Raw genomic sequence first — 11428 nt, forward strand, 5'->3', positions numbered from 1 at the left:
TCTCCAAGCTATAATAGGTCATTTTTAGGCAGTTTTGGGACATGTCAAAATTTGACATTTTTGCCATACTATAGTATGCAATTTTGGGCCATTTTTTCAACATGCTGAATTATGATGTTTTTGGTGTTTTTTGGCCTTGGTTTCCACTTTGTATACTATGACTCCTCTCTCCAAGCTATAATAGGTCATTTTTAGGCAGTTTTGGGACATGTCAAAATTTGACATTTTTGCCATACTATAGTATGCGATTTTGGGCCATTTTTTCAGCATGCTAAATTGTGACGTTTTTGGTCTTTTTTGGCCTTTGTTTCCACTTTGTATACTATAATGCGTCTTTATAAGCTATAATGTGTTGTTTTTAGCCATTTTTGGGACATGTCAAAATTTGAAATTTGTGCCATGCTATAGTATGCGATTTTTGACATTTTTTGGCCTTTGTTTCCACTTTGTATACTATGACGCCTCTCTCCAAGCTATAATAGGTCATTTTCAGGCAGTTTTGGGACATGTCAAAATTTGACAATTTTGCCATACTATAGTGTGCGATTTTGGGCTACTTTTTCAACATGCTAAATGATGATGTTTTTAGCCATTTTTGGCCTTTGTTTCCACTTTGTATACTATAACGCGTCCCTACAAACTATAATATGTTATATTTTTGGGACATGTCAAAATCTGACATTTTTGCCATACAATAGTATGCGATTTTTGACCATTTTTTCAACATGCTGAATGATGACGTTTTTGGCGTTTTTTGGCCTTGGTTTCCACTTTGTATACTATGACGCATCGCTACAAGCTATAATAGGTCATTTTTAGGCAGTTTTGGGGCATGTTAAAATTTGACATTTTTGCCATGCTATAGTATGCGATTTTTGGACATTTTTTCAACGTGCTAAATTCTGACGTTTTTGGCCTTTTTTGGCCTTTGTTTCCACTTTGTATACTTAAACGTGTCCCTACAAGCCATAATATGTTGTTTTTAGCCATTATTTGGGACATGTCAAAATTTGACATTTTTGCCATGCTATAGTATGCGATTTTGGGCCATTTTTTCAGTATGCTAAATTGTGACGTTTTTTGCCTTTTTTGGCCTTTGTTTCCACTTTGTATACTATAACGCGTCCCTACGAGCTATAATATGTCATTTTCAGGCAGTTTTGGGACATGTCAAAATTTGACATTTTTGACATACTATAGTTTGCGATTTTGGGCCATTTTTTCAACATGCTGAATTATGATGTTTTTGGTGTTTTTTGGCCTTGGTTTCCACTTTGTATACTATGACGCCTCTCTCCAAGCTATAATAGGTCATTTTTAGGCAGTTTTGGGACATGTCAAAATTTGACATTTTTGCCATACTATAGTATGCAATTTTGGGCCATTTTTTCAACATGCTGAATTATGATGTTTTTGGTGTTTTTTGGCCTTGGTTTCCACTTTGTATACTATGACGCCTCTCTCCAAGCTATAATAGGTCATTTTTAGGCAGTTTTGGGACATGTCAAAATTTGACATTTTTGCCATACTATAGTATGCAATTTTGGGCCATTTTTTCAACATGCTGAATTATGATGTTTTTGGTGTTTTTTGGCCTTGGTTTCCACTTTGTATACTATGACTCCTCTCTCCAAGCTATAATAGGTCATTTTTAGGCAGTTTTGGGACATGTCAAAATTTGACATTTTTGCCATACTATAGTATGTGATTTTTGGGCATTTTTTCAACATGCTGAATTATGATGTTTTTGGCCTTTTTAGGCCTTGGTTTCCACTTTGTATTCTATAACGCTTCCCTACGAGCTATAATATGTTGTTTTTAGCCATTTTTGGGACATGTCAAAAGTTGATATTTTTGCCATACTACAGTATGCGATTTTTGGCCATTTTTTCAACATCCTAAATGTGACGTTTTTGGCCTTTTTTCTGTCTTTGTTTCCACTTTGTATACCATGACGCGTCTCTACAAGCTATAATGTCTTTTGCAGTTCTTTATGTGTCAATGTGAAATTTGTCATTTTTGCAACGCTATAATATGTGATTTTTGGCCGTTTTTTGAACATGCCAAATGATGACGTTTTTGGCCTTTGTTTTCACTCTGTTTAGTATGACGCTTTTATGGACCTGAGTCGTGAGCTCTAATCCCTTCATCTTGCCATATGTAGATGTATGTATGTGTGTATGTCTAACGATCCATTTGAGTTACAGAAGTCCCCAGAGTGCGTGTCCTTTCCGGTGGCTGGTGATTGGTGCGGCTGACGGTGTGGGTCTCCACCAATCCAGGAGGGACGGCAGTTATGAAGTCCAGTGTGCTCTACTGATGGATGCAGACACCACCCCTACCTCCTTGTTGCTAAGTTGTTGCTTGTGAATTGTGTGAAGTGTAACAGAATTCGATTCCTGTGCAAGTCCCAGATTTGGGCCAGGGTAACATTAACATACTGATTTTGTACTGCTCTCACGATGGGTTTTGTCACTGTTTAGTTTCACTAGGTTTAGGGGTGCTGGTCATTTGTCTTTCTGTTTTTCACTGAGTCAGTAGAGTAGTTAGTTAGGTTTTGTTTTAGAGATATTTGAGTTATTTGTGACTGTAATCTTTAGCTTTAGATTGTCAGCTCCAGTATTGCTTTCCTCTTTTTGTTATATAGATTTCATTGTTTTGATAGGACCCAGTGGCCCTTATCTGTTTTACACTTACACGTCCTTTTTAAAAAAAATAAACCTCAATTCACAATCCTCTCCAACATTTGTGTGTGTGTTACTTCCCTATTCCCTATTGCGAGCTGGGTTTATAAAGGACGCATATCTACAAGTTATAATATATTGTTTTCAGTCATTTTTGGGACATGTCAAAAATTGAAATTTTTGCCATTTTTGCCATTTTTGCCATGTATGCGATTTTTGGGTATTTTTCAGCATGCGAAATGATGACATTTTTGGCGTTTTTTGGCCTTTGTTTCCACTTTGTATACTATAATGCGTCCCAACAAGTCATAATATGTTGTTTTTAGCCATTTTTGGGACATGTCAAAACTTGACATTTTTGCCATACTATAGTATGCGATTTTTGACCATTTTTTTGATTATGCTAAATGATGACGTTTTTGGCCTTTTTTGGCCTTTGTTTCCACTTTGTATACTATAATGCGTCCCGACGAACTATAATATTATGTTTTTAGCCATTTTTGGGATATGTCAAAATATGACATTTTTTCCATACTATAGTACGCGATTTTTGACCATTTTTTAAACATACTGAATGATGACGTTTTTGGCGTTTTTTGGCCTTGGTTTCCACTTTGTATACTACAACGCGTATCTACGAGCTATAATATGTTGTTTTTAGTCATTTTTGGGACATGTCAAAATTTGACATTTTTGCCATACTATAGTATACGATTTTTGACCATTTTTTCAACATGCTAAATGATGACGTTTTTGGCGTTTTTTGGCCTTTGTTTCCACTTTGTATACTATAACGTGTACTTACAAGCTATAATATGTTGTTTTTAGTCATTTTTGGGACATATCAAAATTTTACATTTTTGCCATACTATAGTATGCAATTTTTGACCATTTTTTCAACGTGCTAAATTATGACTTTTTTAGCGTTTTTTGGCCTTTGTTTCCACTTTGTATACTATAATGCTTCTTTATAAGCTATAATATGTTGTTTTTAGTCATTTTTGGGACATGTCAAAATTTGACATTTTTGCCATACTATAGCATGCGATTTTTGATCACTTTTTCAACATGCTAAATGATGATGTTTTTGGTCTTTTTTGGGACATGTCAAAATTTGACATTTTTGCCATACTATAGTATACGATTTTTGACCATTTTTTCAACATGCTAAATGATGACGTTTTTGGCGTTTTTTGGCCTTTGTTTCCACTTTGTATACTATAACGTGTACTTACAAGCTATAATATGTTGTTTTTAGTCATTTTTGGGACATATCAAAATTTGACATTTTTGCCATACTATAGTATGCAATTTTTGACCATTTTTTCAACGTGCTAAATTATGACTTTTTTAGCGTTTTTTGGCCTTTGTTTCCACTTTGTATACTATAATGCTTCTTTATAAGCTATAATATGTTGTTTTTAGTCATTTTTGGGACATGTCAAAATTTGACATTTTTGCCATACTATAGCATGCGATTTTTGATCACTTTTTCAACATGCTAAATGATGATGTTTTTGGTCTTTTTTGGCCTTCGTTTCCACGTTGTATACTATAACGCTATTCCTCACGAGCTATAATATGTTGTTTTTAGTCATTTTTGGGACATGTCAAAATTTGACATTTTTGCCATACTATAGTATACGATTTTTGACCATTTTTTCAACATGCTAAATGATGACGTTTTTGGCGTTTTTTGGCCTTTGTTTCAACTTTGTATACTATGACGCTTCTCTCCAAGCTATAATACGTCATTTTCAGGCAGTTTTGGGACATGTCAAAATTTGACATTTTTGCCATGCTATAGTATGCGATTTTTGACCAATTTTTTAAAATGTTTAATTATGATGTTTTTGGCCTTTTTTGGGCTTGGTTTCCACTTTGTATAGTATAACGCGTCCCTACAAGTCATAATATGTTGTTTTTAGCCATTTTTGGGACATGTCAAAATTTGACATTTTTGCCATACTATAGTATGCGATTTTTGCGCATTTTTTCAACGTGCTAAATGATGACTTTTTTAGCGTTTTTTGGCCTTTGTTTCCACTTTGTATACTATAATGCTTCTTTATAAGCTATAATATGTTGTTTTTAGTCATTTTTGGGACATGTCAAAATTTGACATTTTTGCCATACTATAGCATGCGATTTTTGATCACTTTTTCAACATGCTAAATTATGATGTTTTGGCCTTTTTGGCCTTTGTTTCCACTTTGTATACTGTAATGCATCTTTATAAGCTATAATATGTTGTTTTTAGTCATTTTTGGGACATGTCAAAATTTGACATTTTTGCCATACTATAGTATGCGATTTTTGCGCATTTTTTCAACATGCTAAATGATGACGTTTTTGGCGTTTTTTGGCCTTTGTTTCCACTTTGTATACTATAACGTGTACTTACAAGCTATAATATGTTGTTTTTAGTCATTTTTGGGACATATCAAAATTTGACATTTTTGCCATACTATAGTATGCAATTTTTGACCATTTTTTCAACGTGCTAAATTATGACTTTTTTAGCGTTTTTTGGCCTTTGTTTCCACTTTGTATACTATAATGCTTCTTTATAAGCTATAATATGTTGTTTTTAGTCATTTTTGGGACATGTCAAAATTTGACATTTTTGCCATACTATAGCATGCGATTTTTGATCACTTTTTCAACATGCTAAATGATGATGTTTTTGGTCTTTTTTGGCCTTCGTTTCCACGTTGTATAGTATAACGCGTCCCTACGAGCTATAATATGTTGTTTTTAGTCATTTTTGGGACATGTCAAAATTTGACATTTTTGCCATACTATAGTATACGATTTTTGACCATTTTTTCAACATGCTAATTGATGACGTTTTTGGCGTTTTTTGGCCTTTGTTTCAACTTTGTATACTACGACGCTTCTCTCCAAGCTATAATACGTCATTTTCAGGCAGTTTTGGGACATGTCAAAATTTGACATTTTTGCCATGCTATAGTATGCGATTTTTGACCAATTTTTTAAAATGTTTAATTATGATGTTTTTGGCCTTTTTTGGGCTTGGTTTCCACTTTGTATAGTATAACGCGTCCCTACAAGTCATAATATGTTATTTTTAGCCATTTTTGGGACATGTCAAAATTTGACATTTTTGCCATACTATAGTATGCGATTTTTGACCATTTTTTCAACGTGCTAAATTATGACTTTTTTAGCGTTTTTTGGCCTTTGTTTCCACTTTGTATACTATAATGCTTCTTTATAAGCTATAATATGTTGTTTTTAGTCATTTTTGGGACATGTCAAAATTTGACATTTTTGCCATGCTATAGCATGCGATTTTTGACCAATTTTTCAACATGTTAAATTATGATGTTCTTGGCCTTTTTTGGGCTTGGTTTCCACTTTGTATAGTATAACGCATCCCTACAAGTCATAATATGTTGTTTTTAGCCATTTTTGGGACATGTCAAAACATGACATTTTTGCCATACTATAGTATGCGATTTTTGCGCATTTTTTCAACATGCTAAATTATGATGTTTTTGGCCTTTTTTGGCCTTGGTTTCCACTTTCTATAGTATAACGCGTCCCTACAAGTCATAATATGTTGTTTTTAGTCATTTTTGGGACATATCAAAATTTGACATTTTTGCCATACTATAGTATGCGATTTTTGACCATTTTTTCAACGTGCTAAATTATGACTTTTTTAGCGTTTTTTGGCCTTTGTTTCCACTTTGTATACTATAATGCTTCTTTATAAGCTATAATTTGTTGTTTTTAGTCATTTTTGGGACATGTCAAAATTTGACATTTTTGCCATACTATAGCATGCGATTTTTGACCAATTTTTCAACATGTTAAATTATGATGTTTTTGGCCTTTTTTGGGCTTGGTTTCCACTTTGTATAGTATAACGCGTCCCTACAAGTCATAATATGTTGTTTTTAGCCATTTTTGGGACATGTCAAATCATGACATTTTTGCCATACTATAGTATGCGATTTTTGACCATTTTTTCAACATGCTGAATTATGATGTTCTTGGCCTTTTTTGGCCTTCGTTTCCACGTTGTATAGTATAACGCTTACCTACGAGCTATAATATGTTGTTTTTAGTCATTTTTGGGACATGTCAAAATTTGACATTTTTGCCATACTATAGTATGCGATTTTTGACCATTTTTTCAACATGCTAAATTATTACTTTTTTAGCGTTTTTTGGCCTTTGTTTCCACTTTGTATACTGTAATGCATCTTTATAAGCTATAATATGTTGTTTTTAGCCATTTTTGGGACATGTCAAAATTTGACATTTTTGCCATACTATAGCATGCGATTTTTGACCAATTTTTCAACATTCTTAACTATGATGTTTTTGGTCTTTTCTGGCCTTCGTTTCCACGTTGTATAGTATAACGCGTACCTACGAGCTATAATATGTTGTTTTTAGTCATTTTTGGGACATGTCAAAATTTGACATTTTTGCCATACTATAGTATGCGATTTTTGACCATTTTTTCAACATGCTAAATTATGACTTTTTTAGCGTTTTTTGGCCTTTGTTTCCACTTTGTATACTGTAATGCATCTTTATAAGCTATAATATGTTGTTTTTAGCCATTTTTGGGACATGTCAAAATTTGACATTTTTGCCATACTATAGTATGCGATTTTTGACCACTTTTTCAACATGCTAAATTATGACGTTTTTGGCCTTTTTTGGCCTTGGTTTCCACTTTGCATACTATAACGCGTACCTAAGAGCTATAATATGTTATTTTTAGTCATTTTTGAGACACGTCAAAACTTGACATTTTTGGCAGACTATAGTATACGATTTTTGACCATTTTTTCAACATGCTAAATGATGACGTTTTTGGCGTTTTTGGCCTTTGTTTCCACTTTGTATACTATGACGCCTCTCTCCAAGCTATAATACGTCATTTTCAGGCAGTTTTGGGACATGTCAAAATTTGACATTTTTGCCATGCTATAGTATGCGATTTTTGACCAATTTTTCAACATGTTAAATTATGATGTTTTTGGCCTTTTTTGGGCTTGGTTTCCACTTTGTATACTATAATGCTTCTTTATAAGCTATAATATGTTATTTTTAGTCATTTTTGGGACATGTCAAAATTTGACATTTTTGCCATACTATAGTATGCGATTTTTGACCAATTTTTCAACATGCTGAACTATGATGTTTTTGGCCTTTTTTGGCCTTTGTTTCCACTTTGTATACTATAACGCGTACCTACGAGCTATAATATGTTGTTTTTAGTCATTTTTAGGACATGTCAAAATTTGACATGTTTGCCATACTATAGTATGCGATTTTTGACCATTTTTTCAACATGCTAAATTATGACTTTTTTAGCATTTTTTTGGCCTGGGTTTCCACTTTGTATACTATAATGCATCTTTATAAGCTATAATATGTTGTTTTTAGCCATTTTTGGGACATGTCAAAATTTGACATGCGATTTTTGACCACTTTTTCAACATGCTAAATTATGACGTTTTTGGCCTTTTTTGGCCTTGGTTTCCACTTTGTATACTATAACGCGTACCTACGAGCTATAATATGTTGTTTTTAGACATTTTTGGGACATGTCAAAACATGACATTTTTGCCATACTATAGTATGCGATTTTTGACCATTTTTTCAACATGCTGAATTATGATGTTCTTGGCCTTTTTTGGCCTTGGTTTCCACTTTGTATACTGTAATGCTTCTTTATAAGCTATAATATGTTATTTTTAGTCATTTTTGGGACATGTCAAAATTTGATATTTTTGCCATACTATAGTATGCGATTTTTGACCAATTTTTCAACATGCTGAACTATGATGTTTTAGGCCTTTTTTGGCCTTTGTTTCCACTTTGTATACTATAACGCGTACCTACGAGCTATAATATGTTGTTTTTAGTCATTTTTGGGACATGTCAAAATTTGCCATTTTTGCCATGCTATAGTATGCGATTTTTGACCAATTTTTCAACATGCTGAATTATGATGTTTTTGGCCTTTTTTGGCCTTGGTTTCAACTTTGTATACTGTACTATAAGCTATAATATGTTTGCTATATTTTTGACATGTTTTAGTCAGGGACATGTCAAATTTGACATTTTTGCCATGCTATAGTATGATTTTTGACCAATTTTTCAACATGCTGAACTATGATGTTTTTGGCCTTTTGGCCTTTGTTTCCACTTTGTATTCCTATACTACGAAGCTATAATATGTTGTTTTTAGTCATTTTTGGGACATGTCAAAATTTGCCATTTTTGCCATGCTATAGTATGCGATTTTTGACCAATTTTTCAACATGCTAAATTATGATGTTTTTGGCCTTTTTTGGGCTTGGTTTCCACTTTGTATAGTATAACGCGTCCCTACAAGTCATAATATGTTGTTTTTAGCCATTTTTGGGACATATCAAAATTTGAAATTTTTGCCATGCTATAGTATGCGATTTTTGACCACTTTTTCAACATGCTAAATTATGACGTTTTTGGCCTTTTTTGGCCTTTGTTTCCACTTTGTATACTATGACGCCTCTTTCCAAGCTATAATACGTCATTTTCAGGCAGTTTTGGGACATGTCAAAATTTGACATTTTTGCCATGCTATAGTATGCGATTTTTGACCAATTTTTCAACATGCTAAATTATGATGTTTTTGGCCTTTTTTGGCCTTGGTTTCCACTTTGTATAGTATAACGCGTCCCTACAAGTCATAATATTTTGTTTTTAGCCATTTTTGGGACATGTCAAAATTTGACATTTTTGCCATACTATAGTATGCGATTTTTGACCACTTTTTCAACATGCTAAATTATTACTTTTTTAGCGTTTTTTGGCCTTTGTTTCCACTTTGTATACTGTAATGCATCTTTATAAGCTATAATATGTTATTTTTAGTCATTTTTGGGACATGTCAAAATTTGACATTTTTGCCATACTATAGTATGCGATTTTTGACCAATTTTTCAATATGCTGAACTATGATGTTTTTGGCCTTTTTTGGCCTTTGTTTCCACTTTGTATACTATAACGCGTACCTACGAGCTATAATATGTTGTTTTTAGTCATTTTTGGGACATGTCAAAATTTGACATTTTTGCCATACTATAGTATGCGATTTTTGACCATTTTTTCAACATGCTAAATTATGACTTTTTTAGCGTTTTTTTGGCCTTTGTTTCCACTTTGTATACTGTAATGCATCTTTATAAGCTATAATATGTTGTTTTTAGTCATTTTTGGGACATGTCAAAATTTGACATTTTTGTCATGCTATAGTATGCGATTTTTGACCACTTTTTCAACATGCTAAATTATGACGTTTTTGGCCTTTTTTGGCCTTGGTTTCCACTTTGCATACTATAACGCGTACCTAAGACCTATAATATGTTGTTTTTAGTCATTTTTGGGACATGTCAAAATTTGACACTTTTGCCATACTATAGTATGCGATTTTTGACCAACTTTTCAACATGCTAAATTATGACGTTTTTGGCCTTTTTTGGGCTTGGTTTCCACTTTGTATAGTATAACGCGTCCCTACAAGTCATAATATTTTGTTTTTAGCCATTTTTGGGACATGTCAAAATTTGACATTTTTGCCATACTATAGTATGCGATTTTTGACCACTTTTTCAACATGCTAAATTATTACTTTTTTAGCGTTTTTTGGCCTTTGTTTCCACTTTGTATACTGTAATGCATCTTTATAAGCTATAATATGTTATTTTTAGTCATTTTTGGGACATGTCAAAATTTGACATTTTTGCCATACTATAGTATGCGATTTTTGACCAATTTTTCAATATGCTGAACTATGATGTTTTTGGCCTTTTTTGGCCTTTGTTTCCACTTTGTATACTATAACGCGTACCTACGAGCTATAATATGTTGTTTTTAGTCATTTTTGGGACATGTCAAAATTTGACATTTTTGCCATACTATAGTATGCGATTTTTGACCATTTTTTCAACATGCTAAATTATGACTTTTTTAGCGTTTTTTGGCCTTTGTTTCCACTTTGTATACTGTAATGCATCTTTATAAGCTATAATATGTTGTTTTTAGCCATTTTTGGGACATGTCAAAATTTGACATTTTTGTCATGCTATAGTATGCGATTTTTGACCACTTTTTCAACATGCTAAATTATGACGTTTTTGGCCTTTTTTGGCCTTGGTTTCCACTTTGCATACTATAACGCATACCTAAGAGCTATAATATGTTGTTTTTAGTCATTTTTGGGACATGTCAAAATTTGACACTTTTGCCATACTATAGTATGCGATTTTTGACCAACTTTTCAACATGCTAAATTATGATGTTTTTGGCCTTTTTTGGGCTTGGTTTCCACTTTGTATAGTATAACGCGTCCCTACAAGTCATAATATGTTGTTTTTAGCCATTTTTGGGACATGTCGAATCATGACATTTTTGCCATACTATAGTATGCGATTTTTGACCATTTTTTCAACATGCTGAATTATGATGTTCTTGGCCTTTTTTGGCCTTTGTTTCCACGTTGTATAGTATAACGCTTACCTACGAGCTATAATATGTTGTTTTTAGTCATTTTTGGGACATGTCAAAATTTGACATTTTTGCCATAGTATAGTATGCGATTTTTGACCATTTTTTCAACATGCTAAATTATTACTTTTTTAGCGTTTTTTGGCCTTTGTTTCCACTTTGTATACTGTAATGCATCTTTATAAGCTATAATATGTTGTTTT

Source organism: Plectropomus leopardus, chromosome 11 (genome assembly GCF_026936395.1).
Source record: "Plectropomus leopardus strain MGB_pleo_1.0 chromosome 11, ASM2693639v1, whole genome shotgun sequence".
NCBI classification, from domain to species: domain Eukaryota; kingdom Metazoa; phylum Chordata; class Actinopteri; order Perciformes; family Serranidae; genus Plectropomus; species Plectropomus leopardus.